Consider the following 18,609-nt stretch of genomic DNA (forward strand, 5'->3'; position numbering starts at 1 on the left):
TTTTGAGACCATTTCAAAATTGCCTAAATCGCCTGTTAAAAGTTTGTACATGTGTAGCCTTTTCTCTCTCATTATTAGTCTCAAAACTACAAGAAAATGTACAATTGGCGACCAGATTGCCAATGCAAGGGGTATATTATGTTTTGAAAAATGTAAACTTTTAGCAGTAAAAAGTTATATGCATCTGTCGATAAATGAGGACCTTAATTTTAGCGATGCAAGAAAATTGCGTCAACTATATGTTGTCGAGAAAAATAAGATACATGTGAAATTTTTTTTTGAAATAAAAACAGTTTTTAAATGAGAAAAGGTTTTGGAAAAAATTGTTTTAAAAACAAACAGTTTTTCAAAAAAAAAAACATAAAAGAAACAATAAATTTTTTGTATAAGAATTATTTTTGAAAAACGATTAAAAAATACGTAGGGTTCACTAAACTTGGTTATTTGCAAAAGGTTGCTAATTTTAGTTATTCAAAACTCAAAATTTGATTATTTTTAAGGAGGTCGCTTAGTTTGATTATAAGCCATATTTTGCACAAATATTGTTAACTTTACAAAGCATATATATTTTTTATTATTCCATTGTGGATACAAATATCTTATCCCCTCCATAACTAATACCCCTTAAACTAGTCCCGCATCCAATCTGGCCCTAAAATGGTTAGCTAGTTTTTTTTTTTTGCTCGGTAAACGAAACATTTTTATATTACTCGAAGAGGGTACATCGAGGGAAGACTCAAAACTCACAAGAGCTTTGATACACCAAAAGGTACACTAATACATACACACGCATCCAACAGATAGTTGAATGGCACACCAAAAAACTACGAACCTTACAATCTCAGTTTTCGGATACCATCTAAAAAAACCTTGAACTCCTCTACGGTGTAGACCTTGATATCAAATTTTGCCTTCATCCACATCGCAACCTGAGTTTTAACTACCTCTCCCACTTCCCAGGCTTGTTTTGTTGAGTTGTTGAAAATGTAGTCATTCCTTACCAACCATATGGACCATAACGTTGCATAGAAACAAGCCTCCCAAATGTGTTTCTCTAACTTAGTAAATCCATTTGCAAACCACCAGCTAGCTAGAACTGGTACCGAAACTGGACAAACCCATTTGATGCTCCACCAATCTAGGATTATTGACCAAACACTCCAGGAAAAATGGCAATGAAGAAATAAGTGCTGATGAGTTTCAAGGTGCAAAGAACAAAGAGGACACACAGCTAAGTGAAACTCATCTATCACATTTCTACGAAGAAGTTCTGACCTGGTAACTGCTTTTTCTTTGACGGCCAACCAAGCAAAAATTTCCACCTTTGGAGGACTTAAGTTCTTCCACAATGATCCCAGTAACTCGCTGCTTGAATGATGAAGCAATTCCCACTGCCCATAAGCTGATTTAACTGTGAAATTACCATCCCCCGTCCACCGCCATAATAACATGTCAGGCTTTGTTGGATTTAACGACACACGTTGAAGTCGAAATCTCAGGTTGACCATCTCTTGATTCTCTCGCCCAAACAATTCTCTCCTGAACGATAGGTCCCAAGATCCCCCAGCCTCGTCATCCCTCATGTTGCTGATCAACATCTCCTTTTGAGTAGATAAGGAGAATAGCCTAGGATATTCTTCTTTCAACGGTAACTCACCCAACCAGACATGTTCCCAAAACACAGTTGCATTGCCTGAGTTTACTTGGACTTTAAAGCCCTCTCGGATGGAGTAGCCCAAATGAGATGAAGGATTCTCCAATGAACAAATATCCGCCCATATTCTTGAGGTTGGACCTGAGCCATGAACGTAGGGCAACCAACAATTAGCATCCAACCCGTATTTTCCTCTAATGACTTTCACCCAAAGAGACTCTTTATCTTTACCAAATCTCCACCACCATTTAGCCAAAAGTGCTATGTTCTGTTGCAACATCTTTTTCACCCCCAAACCTCCATCAGATTTCTTCTTAGTAATCTCGTCCCATTTAACCAGGTGGATCTTCTTTTTGTCACGAGTGTCACCCCAAAAAAACTGTCTCTGCAACTTCTCCAGTTTCCTCGCTACAGCTAGTGGCATTTTGAACAAGGACATAAAGTAGATGGGCACATTAGCAGTGTTGGAGTTGATAAGAGTAATCCTTCCCCCAATCGAGATGCAATGAGTTCTCCAAACACTCAACACCTTCTCGGTCCTCTCAATAACCGGATCCCAAGTCTTGATTCTACCTGGATTTGCACCTAGAGGTAACCCAAGGTATTTGATTGGTAAGTTTTCCACTTTACAGCCCATAGTACAAGCCAGAGAGGTTATTGCTTCGAATGGAACATTCACTCCACATAGAGAACTCTTTGAGAAGTTGATTCTCAACCCTGACATCAATTGGAAACACCTTAATATTCGTTTAATGTTTGCCATCTCCTCCAGGTCATTGTTGCAAAAAAGAATGGTATCATCCGCAAATTGTAGATGAGATAATACAACCCCATTACTCCCCAATTTAGTTCCTTTGATAATATTCCGTTCCTTTGCTCTTTCTAGCATAATGTTGAGGGCTTCCACGATAATATTAAAGAGGAACGGTGATAAGGGGTCACCCTGTCTCAGACCCTTATGTATGCAAAATTCCTGAGAAGCTGACCCATTGATCAATATTGACATAGAAACCGAGGAACAACATTCCAATATCCACCCTCTCCACCTGTCCCCAAAACCCATCCTCGAAAGCATATTGTTCAAAAAACACCAATTAACACAATCGTACGCCCTTTCAAAGTCAAGCTTTAGAATAAGTCCCCCGTTCGCTCTGTTCTTCCAGCTGTGAATAACCTCGTTGGCTATAAGAACGCCATCTAAAATTTGATTCCCACTAACAAAAGCAGCCTGGGACTCTCCAATTAATGATCGCAAATGATCTTTGAGTCTATTCGACAATACTTTAGAAAGAACCTTATAGACCCAGCCCACCATACTAATGGGTCTATACTCTTTGAAAGACGACGGACAAGCTACCTTAGGAATTAAAGCAACAATGGTGGAATTGATACCTTTAGTGAGCTTTCCGTTGGCATGAAATTCGGTGAAGAATTGGATGACCGATTCTTTCATAAAATCCCAACCTTTCTTAACAAAGGAGAAGTTAAAACCGTCGGGCCCAGGAGCTTTAAGACTACTACATCCTTGAAGAGCTGCTACAATTTCCTTCTCCTCAAATGCTTTCTCAAGTTGCAACGCTATCTCCGGTTCAAGTTTTCTAGGGAAAGATCCCCCCAACATTGGTCTGATTTTTCTTTCTTCCTTGAAATTATTCCGAAAGAATTTTGTAGCTGCTTCTTTAATCTGTCCTGGTTCCACTAGCATACATCCATTCACCTTTATCGAACCCACCAAATTCCTCTTAAAACGATTGTTAGCAGTGATTTGAAAAAATCTAGTGTTTCGATCTCCCAACTTCAACCATCTGATTCTAGACTTTTGTTTCCAGAGAGATTCCGATAACTTGGACAGCTTCCAAAACTCTGATTTTACAGAACATCTTAATGCTTTTTCCTCCTCATTTAGTTGCCTGACTTCAGATACGGTGTCAAGATGATGAAGTTTAGTTTCGGTGTCTTGGAGAGCACAATTGATGTCCCCAAACTCTTCTTTATTCCAGATCTTCAATCTATCCTTTACTGCTTTTAGTTTCTGCATTATAGTATAACCAGCCCAGCCACTCACCTGAACCTTGTCCCAAGTACTTTTAGATATCTTCAAACAATTAGGATCAAAAAGCCAAATGTCCAAAAACCTGAATGGTTTTGGACCCCAATCTCTATTGTCATCCAGTAACATGATAGGGCAATGGTCGGATATTGGTCTAGGAAGACCCCATTGCAAGACCCTAAACTTGTCAAGAAAAGCCTGAGATAGAAGAAATCTATCCAAGCGGCTGTGGATGGCGTGGTTCTGAAAATTTGTCCAAGTGTATTTCCTGCCCAACATTGGAATATCTACCACTTCCATGTTATTGCAAAACTCCAAAAAATCCCTCATCCCCCTTTCCACTCTCAAACACCCCACCCTTTCGGACACATCTCTAATTTCATTAAAGTCGCCTCCAATGCACCACGGAACGTGGGAGTTCAATTTAAGGGCCAACAATTCCTCCCAAAGATCTCTACGGGGTAAGACTACATTAGGAGCATAGACATTCACAAAGGTACAAGGATAATCATTAATAGCCCCTGTAGCAAAATGAAAGATCTATTAATCAACACATTAGAAACTTTAAAAAAGGGTTCATTCCAAATCACCAACAAACCCCCGGATGCTCCAACGGAACTGGAGCAAGCAAAACCGAAAGAGCTTGCACCCCAGATTCGTTGAACTACGAAGCGATCGATCGCTTCCAATTTCGTCTCCTGAACAAAAAGCATGTCTGGTTTTCTTTTCTTAATAAGCTTCCCCAAAAATCTTTTCTTTACCTCACTCCCCAAACCTCTTATATTCCAAGACAATATTAGCATAAGAATGGGCTGGACCAAGAGCTACACCACTATGAAGACGCTTAAAGGCACTAATTACCTCCCTCCCTCTCACGCAGGAGGGCCGCTTCCTTAGATTCAATCATGATCATTTGCTTTAATATACGATCATCATCCGGTAAAAAATTGATATTCAGCTGAGCACCAATAGCCATAGTAGCCCTTACCTCTTCAATGACACGTTGAGAGCTCTCAATGGAATCAGCAGAGGAACTGGGCACAGCTTCCTCCTCTCCTGGGTCACCCGACAGATCCTCATAAATCTGGATAAGGTTGGACATCTGTCTGCGACGTCTCCTTCTGCATTCTGCATTATTCAAGTCCACCATAAGGTTGATGCCCGGGAATTGAGAGGTTTGGGATGCACTACTCCCTCGGCGTTTTGGGGAAATTGGGATTGAATCCTCTGAGAGCTCAGAGATCACAGGCCTAGAATTGGGAACGAGTAAAGCTATATTGGGCACCCCAGACTCCTTTTGGGCCTGGGATATCTGCAGGCCCACCTCACAGCCCTCCTTAAGTTGCTCTGGCCCAATTAATTTCGCATTAGGAGTATCATCACAGCCCAGCACCAAGGCATGATAATTCTTTCCCTGGGGCCCCAACTCCACCGAATCCCCTACAACAGATTCAAAATCCCTTTCTTCATCTGTGTTTCGGACTTTGCTAGGCATTAAATGCTCGTCAACGTCCTTCTGCTTGGAGTGCCTAACCTCGTCCTGTCCCGTCTCTTTTCTCTGCTCCTCTATGACTTTCGTAGCCCTGGCCCAACTGCTATCAACACCTACCCCGCTTCTCTCATTGGCTGGGTTCTGAAAACAACTTTCCATGTCATCATCTTCAACCTCCCTCATCCGCTCCTCTTGATCCTTACCACCTATCTCCTGCAAAAACTCCACATTTTTGTTTTCCACACCAGAAGTCGGAGAAAGCCAAAATTCTGATCCTATCTCCTCCGGATAAACACAAGAAGATTCTTCCTTCACCAATACATCATACCTCACACCATGCACTTCCAGTTGAATCCATCTATCAATTCTCGAGGTTTCCGTTTTCTTCATCGATCTTTGTTCTCATTCAATTTTCCTAGAGGTTCGATCCAACAAGGTTGGCAATGAAATACCCAAGACCAGAACAGAAAGCGAAATACACATCCTCTGGGAAAATTGAATGAGAACAAAGAAGAAGAAAAACTAGCCAACCAAAAACTGGAAGCCTTAAATTTTTTTCTTTTCTTTTCGTATAGAAGGCCGTATACTTGGATTCTTGAACTGATCTTAAAACATTGAGGGGCATGTGAGAGCATCCACAATGAGTTTAGTAACTAGTGTGTTAATTGTGTGTGTTAAGACTTAACAAACAAAAGTGTATTTTTTGTGCCACAATGCTTGTATGTTAGAGTGTGCTAAATCTAGTAGTGTACTAGCATATGTGTCAAGTTTGACAAAGAAGCTAATAAACAATAAGTGGGTCCCATTCTATCATAAATTCATACTCAACCATAAAACATAAATGTCCACTTTTTTTTTTCTTTTTTTAAACTTACCTTGCTTGTATTACTGTTGTTTTTTTTTTTAAATCTATTTTTTTATATATGTGTTGAATACCAAAGGACTAAAATCCATTCCTTCCATCAATGGATCCCACTCGAATAATTTTGACCACTTTGACTCCCAGCCATATGAACTAAACTCATCTTGAAACAACTTTGTTCCATGCCACCATTTTCCTTCTGAATCATCTCAAATCCCTTCTCATCAATCTTCCGGTAGTGATTTACAAGTGTCAATGTTTAATCTCCACTACCTTTTGTTTAGCCGTTGCTTTTGACATTATTTTAAAGAGTTAATATTAAAAAATAACACATTCCTAACTAACCCATTGAGGTAGTATATATATATATATATATATATATATATATATCAGTCGGGTTCCGGTGAGGGATCCCGCATTTTTTTAAAATGCGGGACTCCCCTTTCCGATTGAATTTCGATGATCCGTATATACACAAATTATCAAGTGAGGGATCCCTCATTTTAAAAAAATGAGGGACTTTCATTTCCCGATCAAATTTTGAAAATCCGAACCGTTCAATGTGTGCAGAACGTGATTTTAAGGGTCCCCGCGAGAAATCAGCGAAAAAAATGACCGGGAAGGGCTTCATCCGAGCAGTTTTTTTTTGAACCGTTCAATGAATCCTGCTCGGATGAAGCCCTTCCCGGTCTTTTTTTTTGCTGATTTCTCGCGGGGACCCTTAAAATCACGTTCTGATCACTTTGAGCGGCTCGGATCATCGAAATTCAATCGGGAAGGAAAGTCCCGCATTTTAAAAAAGTAAGGGATCCCTCACCGGAACCTGACTGTATATATATATATATATATATATATATATATATATATATATATATATATATATATTAACACACTCCTAAATTAACAATGTCTAACACACTCTTGTGAGACTCATTTTTTATCCTAACACATATCTTAACAAATATTTTGACACACAAATATAACACACCCATTGCGGATGTTCTGAGAAATGATAAAAACACGTCTAAAGAAAAAGACAGGAGAGCCATACGCACTCTTGTGTCCTAAGTTCCCATCAATGACTCATTGCATGTTTATAAATGAAGAACGTACTGCCAAATTTTCATCTGATTAACAAATAAAGTTGAAAAAAAAAATTCTACTAATTCTCTACTTTATCTTATTAACCGCATATTTTTGTTTTTTATTAATTAAGTGAAATACTAGCAACTTTACCCTTCATTCCGCAGTTCTTAACCGAAAGGAGACTACTATAAATTCGACGAAGTAAAGACCCAAAAAAGGTTCAACGGTACAAAATGAGAGTGCTAAAAGTCATAACATCTCAACTCATAATTTTCTAGAATGTATGGCATCATAGAAAAAAAATCTAGAATGCGTGCGGCAATAATTTTGTTTCAAAAAAATGAGCCTAATTGATGCACCTTTTATTTGGAAATTAGACATTTACAATAAGCCCTGCTGCTGTGTATTATCGTTTGATAAGCTATTTAGCAGTTGTTTCGTATTAAAGACAACGTACAAATTCTTTTTGTAAAACATTGTTGGGATAGGCTATATATATACACACTCTTATTTGGTTGTATATCATATGCACTCAAAAATTTTATGATTCATAGAGAAAATGTTGTGAATCATATTGCAGGAAAATTACGATTTTAGTACAAATACGAGACCTGTCAAAATGTTACGATCGAATCATAAACCTTGTGAGTTTTTTAGTATAAAAGTTACGAGATGCACAAAAATGTTATAATCCTAAGTGAAAATGTTACGAATCATATTACTGAAGAGTTGCGAGTTTTTAGAACAATAATAACAAAATACACCAAAATATTATGTTGTGGCACAATATGAGTCATATATACCATAAGTATATATGGTACACAATTTTAATGGGGGTGTATTGTAGACACTGGGTTTTCATTTCATTTACAACGGTCGATATTATACGTTGCTGCTGATCTTTAAAAGCTTATGGATAATATTGACCTTGGCAAAAAAAAGGAGATTGAAGGATTGGAAATTAACAATATGTAAATATACGGCACAGTAAGAAAATAACTTTCCATTGTTTAGTAATTAGTGTGTTTGGAAGAATGATTTGCACAGGTAAAACCTAAGGGTGTGGTTGAAGTGTTTTGGCTCAATTTCGGAGCCGCTTGGAGCTGTTTGGGGCTGTTTTGTAGCTATCTGAAGTTTTTTTAAGCTGTTTGAAGTCGGTCCTCACTCTCTGAATTTTTCGCCTGGACAGTCGAGCGCAGAACAAATTCATCTATAAGTCATGTTTAGGGTTTTCTGCATATTGTACCACTACAAGAATTCATGTAATAGGAGACGAAAATACCAAAGCATTAGATTTCGTCGCCAAAAGAGGGTTAAGTTCAAACACGGTTTGTACTCCTCTTTTCGCTTGTTTGAGTGCCCTTCGGGGCGCACGAGCCTTAGGGCGCGGTTTTGGGGCAACCTTGAAGACGGTTTGGTTGGTTTGCGTTTTGGGGTTGGCTACTTGGTTTGGTTCGTTTGGTTTGGTTTTGGATTTTGGTTTGGCTATCAGAAAATATCGGAATTCGGAGTTATTGCGACTTTTGTCTTTGGTTCTAAAGATCGCTCTCGGAACTTCAGGAATTGGTTTGGGTTTATTCCAATGCTTGGTTTGCCTTGGATTCATCTGCAATTTGGTGATTGGTTTGGTCGTTGAGGACTTGGTTGCTTCCTTGGATTTGATTCGTCCTCTTTGACTCTCTTTTGGTTTGAGCCTTTGAGGAGAGTTTGGTTTGTGGCAGTTCGACTTGAATTTGTTTTTGGCTTCGTTTGGCAATTGGTTTGTTTGGATATCTCACCAAGGTGGAAATTTGAAGTGTTTTTTGCTTGATTTCAACTGTTTCGATTCAGAGCTGTCTGGATTTGTTTTGATGTTGTCAGATATTTCTGCCCAAGCGGGATTCAAGTCTGTCCAGCTGGTCCGTACAACCGTGTTATCTGGCTTCGATCCCTGCTCTCTGAAGTTTCCGCCTAGGCGGGATTCACGTCTGCTCGGGCAGTCGGAAATGCTAAAATGCGTAATGACAGGGATTTTTTTTGGGGTTTCCTAACTTGACCCATTGGGTTTTCTTTTGGTAGGCAACTTGTCTTTGGGTATAAATACACTTGCTAAGTCTCTTATTATGGTGTGAGAGCAAATATTAGGCATTGGGTTAGGGTTTGAGAGACTTGCGTCTTTGTTTTGGCTTTTGGTAGAAGAGTTTTGGAGACACTTTTCTTTGTAGCCCGTGGAGTACTAGGCTTACATCCTAAAGTAAGGCCGAACCACATATCAGGGTGTCTCTCTCTCCTTTTGTTTGTTTTCTTTCTTTCTCTCACATTTGGTTTGTTTCGCACATCTATTTTGCTTTTTGATTTAATATTTATAATCACCGTCTGTTTATTCGCCTTCCGCACAACATAAGAAACCATGGCAAAAAGCGGAGATGGAATCATGGAAGATCGAATAGAATAAAAAAATCATGGAAGATGTGGGCCAAAATCCCGAGAACTTAGGGCTGTACAGTGGTGGTCACAAGATGTGAAAGCCACTGGCACGCCAACTTGATTTCTCCTCCCATCAAGAGTAGAGCCAACGAGGGACCGCCACCGCATTAACTTTAAGAAATACTATTAATTATTATATTGTAATAAAAAATTTATTATCAAATTATAGAGGCCCTCCACCACCAGATTTTTTTCATAATTAGCTTCTTTATAAATAAAAAAAATGCCATTAGTCAACTATTTTTGTGTTGGTAAAGGAGGCCTAAAAGAACTAGTCCAGAGTCATATTTAATTATGCCAAGTGAAATGTCAAGAAACATAAGGTCTAAATTGAGAAAAACCAAGCTTCAAACTTCGACTGTTTTATTCAGACTTTGTTTATATAAAGGTGTTAGATCAACAAAAAGAAAGTAAGCTAAGAGCAAACAGATCGAAGAAGGAAATCTCGGGGATCAAAACACAGGTTTGATAAATGTGTCAATATATCTAGTTCACAAAGGTTCTCAGTTACGATATAGAGTGCTCAACTCTCGCATTGTTTCACATAATCATATTGCAATGGGTAATTAACCCATAGCCTTTGTACGAACGGCTAAGCGAAAGTGTGTGTGTGATGTCAAGTGATCCTTCCAAGCGAAAGCATATCAAGTACGTGATGTCCACAGGTTGTGATACGTGCATCGCCAAAAATCGTTTATCATAGTTTTTAGCACTTTATTTGGATTTTGGTAAGCCGATAAATATTGATAATATTGTAGTCTATCTTTTTATTTTTTTAGTATATACATTTGCCACCATGAAGGTGAAATTCTGACTCCGTCTTTGCCTCCCATCCTGACTACTTGAACCACCATATAGATATAGTTGCACAGCAACAAATTGGTAGCTTAAGCGCTGTTTGCGGTATGACAAATATTGAACTTTTAGTGGGTTTCTTGGGACAATTAATATTTTCATGTGAGTAGGTTCAAGTTATCTCACTTGTCATAATGTAGCTCCACCGTCAAGAATGGCAATATTTACTTATCTCGTCAAATCTCGTCAAATTGATGGTCCTCAAATCTAAACTAAGTTTAGTTTAGTTTATATTTACTTTTTCCTCCTCAAATCTCGTCAAATTGATGGTCCACACACAACCTAAGAGATTCATGAGCTAGTTACTCATGGAATTCCGAGTTAATATTGTCCAAAAAGTGTGCAGAGTTATACTCACAAATTTCTACCAATTTTTTTGATCGAAAGCCCATTTCATTAACAGTCAAAATAGGCTAAATACAGCGAATCCATCCTATTGCAGAGAAAGGGAACCTACATCAAAACCATCAGCGAAGGAAAAACACTAAGCACAGGTGACCCAGGAGCAGCGGTAAAAACCGCAAAGCTAGTAACTAGACCTGTGCACAACTCACCGCCACGAAGGGTTGGGACACGAGGGGCCAGCCATCTAACCACTAGCCGCCCCAGCCTGATAAAGGAACCCTATCAGAGATAAACTATACAAGCCGATGGAAATAGGAGTAATAAACAGACAAGAAAGATAAACATGACCACCATGGATGGAATCCACAAGAACGCCGGCCGCCTCTAGCCGAGAGGAACCACCTTGTGCCGACGATGGGGGTACCGACTGATCTTGAACCGAAAGAATGGAGAAAACATCTCCGGCAAGCCTACACTGGCATGACGGGCTCCAGACATGGAGATCGAAGTAGGAATCCCGGGCAGGATCTCCGATCACCGGTCACACGGTGCCAATGGCCGTGGAAGCTCCTTTGCCGATCACCCCCTCAGCTGACGATGAATCATGGCCTAGGGCCATGCCCTGAACCTTATTTGGTCACCACCAACACCCGCTCCAACTGCCGCAGGACCACCGAGCAACCGAATTAAACGCCGAACACCGACTCCATCTAGCCACCACACAGCACAAAAAACGAGAGATAGCAACAAACAACACATAAAACTTATTTGCCCACCATCACCATCCATCGGATCTGGGGAAACCAGAGCGGTACAAATTCGGACTGGGGAAACCAGCCAGAGAGAACTGAAAAAACACCGGCAGAAAAAGCAAAACGGAAAAAAGGAAAAAAAACCAAAGCCCAACCTCACCAACCACCCACAACCACCACCACCACCCACCACCGCCACCCGTCGAACACTGCTACTAGATCAGGGGGCCGAGGGAACCGGGAAAGAACGAGACCACAAGCCTACAGCCTGGGACTCATCTCCCGGACCACACCCGAGACCCATCCCAAACGGAGAGGGTTCGAACTAGGAAAGCAGAGAGGAAAGGAGAGGGAAATGAGAAGGAGAGGAGAGAGATGGGGGGAGGAGCCGGGAGGGGAGGAGGGGAAAAGAGGAGGCGGCGGCCCTGTCCCCCAAGCCAAACCAAATTTCAGAGGATTTGTTCTCTGGATAAGGTAGAGAGAGAAAAATATATACGAAAAGGGGTGCTCGAATCAAGTACCCTACACATCTCGGATGCCGTCGATTCCCGCGTGGGCCGCCTTGTTTTTTTTTTTTTTTAGAATTTTTGGACGGCTCGGATCGGCCGTCTAGTGGTTGGAGACGGCCCTACGCGGCCGTCCCTACGATTTCGGTACCGACCCCGTTGGTACCAATATCATTTTCCCAAATATTAACCCGAATTCAAATGTCATAATTCGCACGACCTTTATGGCTATTTGAATGGAGTTTTGGTGTTAGAGTATGACTAAGAGCTTGTTTGATAACTTAAATTCAGCATTTAAAACTGAATCAATTAAGTAATAAGTGATTCAGTTGGTTTGATAACGACATTATACATTGCCTAACCAATTAAGTGCTACTTAAAATGTAGGCTAAAAAGTTGAAAAAAATTAAATAACTTTGAGCTATTTAATTCTGACTGAATTCTTGTGTACTTGCATTTAATCGCCATTACCACTCCTACAACCGCTCCACCACCACCACTACTTCGCCACCACCGCCACCACCACCACCACCATTATATCACCACCACTCCTCTATCACTCCATCACCACCACCACCATTACCACACTACCACCACCACTATCACACCGTCGCCACTGTCACCACCACAATGCCACCATTGCACAACTATCACTTCACTGGCACCACTCATTGTCACCATTACACCATCACTCCACCGCTGCCACCGTTACATCACCATCACTCCACCACCACCATTACACCACTATCGCCAGCAGTCCACCACCACCACCACCACCGCCCCCGCCACCGCCACCGCCACAATCACCATTCCACCATTATTATAAATACATTGTGACCATTAATAAATTAAGAGAGAATCGAAACTAAAATTAATTTATCATTTTTTTAATTCAGTACTTAATATTTTACCAAACAGCTTTTCAACTTAAAAAATTCAGCATTTAGCTTTCAGTACTTAATTTTTCAGCATTTAGTTTCAGTTTTCAGTTTTATCAAATAGGCCCTAAACATCATACTACTTCCCTTCATAAGTGGTGTAGGCTTGTAGCCCCAATTTTTTCAATAGACTGCATTTCGTTCTATTAGGATATTTTTCTGGGCAAAGTCCACTTTGACCCCTTGTTGTTATTGCCACGTGCTGATACCTTCTTCATGGTTCAAATTGACCACATAACCTACCCGTTATTTTGAAAATGTGCGGATAGACCCTCTACCGTCATGTTTTCCATCCATATTAATGGACACAATATTAAAAGACCAATATACCCTCATCATGTCCATTGATTCTTCTTCTTTTTTAAATTTAACCACACCATCCCCACAAAAAATTGAATGATATTGTAAATTTTGACGAGTACTACATCTATGCCAAAATTCAAGTCAATCAAAAAATGAAAGGCTCATGGTCGAATCGATTTTATTATGAAATTAAAATTTCAAATTTGAATTTACTAAAAATTAAATCATTGGGTTATTGATGCCTGATAGAGATAATTTTTTACAAAGATACTCTATTCTTTATTTAATACATTATGAACGACTCAGATTACATTCTAGAGGCGTGTGAGATACACCTCCGTTAATATGGATGAAAAACATGATGGCAGAGGGTCTATCTTCATATTTTCAAAACCACAAGTAGGTTATGTGGTTAGTTTTGAACCATGAGGGGGGTATCCGCATATGACGATAACTATATGGGGTGAAAGTGGACTTTGCCCTATTTTTTGGATATAAATACTGAAAGTTAGGCCACCTCCACACCAAGGGAAGGAATCATGGCATCTAAAGAGGTGGTGTCCTTGTTCTTCTTCTTGTGTATGGTAATACTCTACCAATTTGCTTTCTAATTTCCATTTTATGGCATACAAACTTCTAGCAGTTTAAGCTTAATATATAGAGTCTCATAGAGAGACTAATATAGATTTTTGTCCATTAAACTTTTTGAACCAAAATACAAATGTCTATAAATCATTTTCCTTTCAAAACTACCATTAGTACATGGCCACTGCATGTCCACTCATTTTGCTGCTAGACTTTGGTCTTCAGAACTGGAACTGATGAATGTTCATAGAATTGGTGTTATGTACTTATGTTATTGTATGGTGATGTGATCAAAACTCGAAACCAATCATGACGGAAAGCACTATCAAGTTGGTTTTTTAAGCATGAAAAACTTCATTTGGTACGCATATATGAATTAGGCTGATTTATCAAGTTTTTTCCTATTTCTTGTGGAGTAAATTTTTTTATCAACCCGAATCAAGGGAATGACTACATAACCTACAATGAAAACGCAAAGAACATGGTGAGCATAAATAACTCATTTTAATTTCTAGCTTACTATTCAATACTCCATTTCCATCAAAAATCGGAGAAAGACACAATGATTTGCTGGTTACAGGTTCGAATCATAGCAATTAGCCTATGCATAATGAAAAACGCACAAGTAGATGTAAGGTTACCTACCTACTCTGCTACTGCCGTTTCAGGTGAAATGCGCAAAAATGACTTATGGCCAAAGTTAGAGGAAAACATTCAAAATGTTTTATCTTGAAAATATTTCCCCCCCTTCTTTTTTTAGCCAAATAACGAAAAATGGGTTAAACGTTTTACCCAAAAATATTTTACGTCCAAACAAACAGAGTCGTGCGTGTCAATCTAAAAGCATCACAAATACTTTTCTAAGAAATGACTAATTGCTAGATAGACCAGAGTTCTCTTTTTCTCCAACTAGTGTTCGTTAAAAAATCTTACGTAATCCATTAAACTTGAATTTTTTTTTTTCTGGGAATATTGGTCAATTACAGGTGTGTTTTTCCTAGGAATGAAGGGCGATCGTGCCAGTGCCAAAGTTTGCCCAGAAATCTGTAAGGGTGGCGCAGTCTTCATGATTTCTGAGTCCAAAGGAAATCAGAAGCTGAGTCCAGCATGCAACTGTTGCTTTGCGGGGCCCGGTTGCACCATTTACTATAATGATGGAACCTTTGATACCTGTTCTTGAAACTTAAAGCCATCCATCCTATATATATATGGGATGAGAACTACAATTATCGTACATAATTCTAGCTCATATTTGTATGGTACTGCGATTGTGTTTTGTCGAAATTATGTATGTTCCGTCTCTTGGAATGTTTTTGTTTGTGAGTCTAAACCAATAAGGGTAGTATAGCTCATGATAGAGCATCAATATGTGTGTGTGTTTTTTGTTTGTTTGTTTTGTGAGTCTAAACCAATAAGGGTAGTATAGCTCATGATAGAGCATTCCCCCTTTTACTTTGTTGGCATCGAGCGCGCTGCTTGTAAATTTATGTAACCAAATAATTGTGCCGATGTTATGTCCCCCTCATATATATATGTTTCATCTTTAGCAATCTAGGCTGAGACTCCCACACAGCTCAAGCACCTCACACGGTCGAGTTTCTGTTGTTCGATTCAAATCTATATCCTTGTCTTCCCAATTCATACTTCCACGTGTATCTGGGTTGCATGTGAGGGGGAATGTTAAACTTTATTCCACACCGCTATCTAAGCCACCCAAACTTAGTTAATTTATTTTTGATGCTACTTGATTTATTGCAAATTGATTTTAGGTTAACACCCTCCAAGAAATCTAAAGTGGTATCAGAGTCAAATCTTGGGTGGCCTTACCTCACGTGGTCAAGTCTTTGTCGCCTGAGTCAAGTCTCCTCGTCTCCCCAATTCGCACATCCAAGTGCATCCGGGATCGATCCACATGAGGGGGAGTGCTAGGCTTTATCCAATATTCTTTTTTTTTTTTTGTCAATCAATAGAAAATATCATTTTTATATCAGAGTACAAACCCGAGACACTACATCAATTGTAAGAGTCTACGAGACAATCAAGCCCAACAACTCAATCAATACAAGAAATAAGTTCATTATAAGGTAGAAACAAAGAATGAAAGAACACTCATGCACAAGTGGGGAGACTCGAACTCTTGACCTCCTAGTGAGATGCAAAAGTCCTGACCAACTGAGCTAGCCCCAGTCGTTGATAAAATAAAATAAAAATGAGCTAGCCCCAGTTGGTTCAAGATTACTAATCTAAGCCACACAAACTTGGTTAATTTATTTTTAAAGTTACTTCACCTATTGTCAATTGATTTTAAATTGAAACCCTTCAAGAAATCTAACATTCCTAATGACGTCAAATAAATTGAAGGTTTCAATAATTATTAGACCCAAAATACCCCTCAAGTTTCTGCAATTGGACCACCCAATCCAGCTCGTTTCAAAACATAAATCCGTAACTCGAGGAACAGTGGTTAATGGATTTGGCCAAGTAGATATATTATAAAGCAAATAAGAGTTTCTCCACAATGAGGTGGATCGTATATACGTTTTCACGGAGACCATGTACTCCAAACCATAGAGGTCAAACATTTCAGACCTTGAAGTTACCAAAGAGGATTTGCTCAGTTGTTATTTTCAGGACCCCGGAATTAGTGAACATCACATTATAAAAATAAAAAATTCCAAAAAAAAAACAGTGTCTGGGAGATTTGATCGCAATCTTATCTTAGACTGTCGGTTGTGGAGTTTATCTTATACGGCGGACCTAAGAAATAAAATTCAGACCAACACTACACAACAAGTTTGACTTTGGTTTTTTGACTAAACACATAGCACCTCGCATCCTCTTAATTAACAACTGGTACAATATTTATCTTTTCCCCATTATAATCTATAAATAGCCCCAAGCTAGCTAGCCAGCTTCCTCCGGAGTCACAAAAGGGGTACTCCGTAGAAATATAGCATGGCAGCTAACAGAGTTGGTGTTCTATTCTTACTCCTTGTTTGCGGTATGCTAGCTACCCTCATCCTCTTTAATTTTAGCACTTGTACCTTTCTTTTTGGAAGTTTTTCTAAATTTATTCACGACGTGTTATCAAACATAAGTATCTGATCGAGTGTTCTAATTATATCTGTTAGTTTCGTTGGCACCCTCCAAGAAATCTAATATAGTATCAGAGCTAGTTCGCGAGTGGCCTCACCTCTCGTGGGAAAGTCTCTATCATCTCCGTCGCCCGAGTCAATCACTCAGCTCCTGTTTTCCTGGTCTGTCACCTACACATGCATCCGGCCGGGCTGTACGTGAGGGAAAGTGTTAAACTTATCCCACATCGCTCATTTAAGCCACCTAAATTTTGTTAATATATTTTAGAAGCTAGTCTACCCATTGCGAATAGGTCAGAACCCTCAAAGAAATCTAATAATATCAAATAACCAAACAAAACAGTTAAATCTAATGTATTATATATGGTAGCGAGGAAAACAAAATGACAAGTGCATTTTTGCCAAAACTTATTTTCCTCTCAGTTCGGCTCCTCTCCAGTGGAGATGTTTGCTCTTCTCTTGCTCACATGCGTGGATGTAGGCTTTCAAGTTCAATCACAATGAATATTCTTATGTTCTGTGTGCATGATTGCTCTATTAATTGTATGGATTTCGCACCTGGAGTAATTATTCAGTAGAACGGGAGCATCTTGTCATGTGGTATTCCGGACTACTCCAGAACCACATATTTTTGTAGGTTTATACACTTCGTTGTGGATCCCACGAGATTATGTGGTTGTGAAGTAGTCCGGAGCACCACATGATGGTGCTCCAAGACTATTGTATAATTTCAATCCTACTTGTGATAACAAATGCATCAACTTCGAGAGCCTCAAACTTAACAGAGCCTTACCAAATGATTCTACTGAATCTTGCTAACTTATTTTCCTCGCATTTGTTAATTTGCCTAACTTTTGTTTTTTGCGCACTTTGGCTACGTCAGGGGTGTTTCTACTAGCGGTCAAGCCGGAACACGCTAGTGCTAAAATATGCCCTCAATATTGCAGAGTGGCAGAGTACATGATATGCGGTGGAGAGAAGAAGCCGGCGGCATGCAACTGCTGTTTTGCTGGAAAGGGTTGCACCATTTACTACAGCGATGGAACCAAATCAGTTTGCAGCTGATATTGGAAACTTAAAAAGCATCGATGGACAATCAAAGAAAAGGGCATGCAACTGCTTATAATAAATACAGTACAATGTTATTTACTCTCTCTTCCTAATCACAATTGTGGCTGCTGGTTTTTTTCTTAAGATCGTATTGCCTCTTCAGATTGTCGTAATTACCAATAAAAACCACGTATCGTCTATGTTACTGGTAAGTAGTTGTGACTTTTCGCAACAAATCTTACGTTTTTATATGATGCTATATAGGTTGTACTGCTATGCACTCAGTGGTGGAGTCAGGATTTTCGATAAAAGAGATTGAAAATTTGAACTATGAGTGATTCATTTTACTAATTGTAGACACCCCAATTTAGCGTAACGATTATTTTAAGTCTCACCGTGGGGATCATCACAATGATGAATAGGATACAGTGATTGTTGATTGACTTCAAGTAAACCTAAGAATTTTGGTAAGTACTTTTAGTTACCTAGAGGACCTAATCCAGAGCCAAATAGCATTTCTAGACAGAAATATTGAATTGATCTGCTAGCCGCTAGATCGTTTTCATGGCC

General features: G+C 39.3%; 1 long non-coding RNA gene across 1 annotated transcript; it reads left to right on the forward strand.

Annotated features, from left to right (window-relative positions):
* Positions 1–16,796: 16,796 nt before the first annotated feature.
* Positions 16,797–18,246, forward strand: LOC131329135 (uncharacterized). Its single transcript, XR_009200651.1, has 2 exons — positions 16,797–16,895; positions 17,873–18,246. It is a non-coding gene; the product is annotated as an uncharacterized LOC131329135 (long non-coding RNA).
* Positions 18,247–18,609: the final 363 nt, after the last annotated feature.

The sequence above is a fragment of the Rhododendron vialii genome, chromosome 6a (assembly GCF_030253575.1).
Source record: "Rhododendron vialii isolate Sample 1 chromosome 6a, ASM3025357v1".
In the NCBI taxonomy this organism is placed as follows: Eukaryota; Viridiplantae; Streptophyta; class Magnoliopsida; order Ericales; family Ericaceae; genus Rhododendron; species Rhododendron vialii.